The following is a 1,391-nucleotide window of genomic DNA, read 5'->3' on the forward strand; positions in this document are numbered from 1 at the left end:
TTTGCCTTTTAAAAAATGCTATTTGAGATAGCTTTTTATTTAACTTTCCCCTCGGCATGCCTTTTACCTGATTTGCAGCAGCATTAAGGAAACTCACCTTGTTGAGAGAGCAGACGAAGTTTTAGGGAAATGTTGCACATGTGACCTTCTGAAAGTCAAGGCTTTAAAAAAATCCTTGTTTAAACAGCATAAAAACTGTAGTGGAAAACAAAGGTATATCTCTTCATTTGAACATTTGGTTTCAGATTCTTTTTATTGAGGTCAAATTGATTATACTGTGAGATAAATTAATTGTTTTCCAGGATTGCTCTGTACTTCCATTTCCTCTCTGGTTTTCATGAACAGTGGTTCAGATCAATAGAAAGGTAAAAGCGAGAGATTTGGGATGTAGAACATATTTTATATTCAACTCTTATTGTTCTAGATTATGATTCTCTTAAAAGGTATTTAGCTATGTTGTTCAATCTCAATTTGTAGATTTAATTATTAGAAGGAGCTTCAAGCTTATAAAAATATTACTAATAGCTACAGAATACTGCATAGTATGGATGTGGCACAGTCTATTCAGGCACACCTTTATCACCATTGCCCTGGCTTCCTTTTTTGAAGTAGTCAATTTCTCATGAGTTTTTATTTCTATGCCTGATATGTGTTTAAAGTCAAGTATATAGAGGTAAATGATGTGCATACCTTTCAAATTGCACAGTTTCATGCATTTTAACAAATGCAAAAAACAGTAATGAAACCACCAACATCAAGATTTCCAACATGACCATCATTACAAAAAAGTTTCCTTAGGCCCATTGGTAACCAGTCTCTTCTCTTTACCCACAGCCCCTGGTGAGCACTCGTCTGTCTTCAGTCCCTATAGCGTTGCTTGTTCCAGAATGTTCACACACACAAAATCATATGATATGTGACCTTTTGAATCTGGCTTATCCCCCTGAGTGTAATGCACTTGAGATTTGTTCATGTTGTGACATGCATCCACAGTTCCTTTTCATGGCGGAGATGTATTCCATCTGCCTCACTTTGATGATCCATTCATGGGTTGGTGGACATTTGGATTATTTCCAAGTTTTTGGCAACTATAAAAAAAGCCACTGTAAACAGTCATTTGCTGGTGGTGTTGTAGGTTATGTTTTCATTTTTCTTGGCTGAGTATTTAAGAGTGGGATTGTTGGGCCCTGTGTTGGGGGTGTCTTGCTGCTTCCCTGCATGCACTGTGGGCATGTCCTGGTTGCCCTGCATCCCTCCCAGCACCAGCTGAGCTTGGCCTTTCTTCCTCTGGCCTCTGCTGTCTTCCCCCTTGTCACCGCCCTAATGTGGTTCTATCTCAGTGTGGCTTACATTTCCTCAAATGGAGAATGATATGCAGAATCTTTTCAGGT

This window comes from Canis aureus, chromosome 15 (genome assembly GCF_053574225.1).
Source record: "Canis aureus isolate CA01 chromosome 15, VMU_Caureus_v.1.0, whole genome shotgun sequence".
NCBI classification, from domain to species: domain Eukaryota; kingdom Metazoa; phylum Chordata; class Mammalia; order Carnivora; family Canidae; genus Canis; species Canis aureus.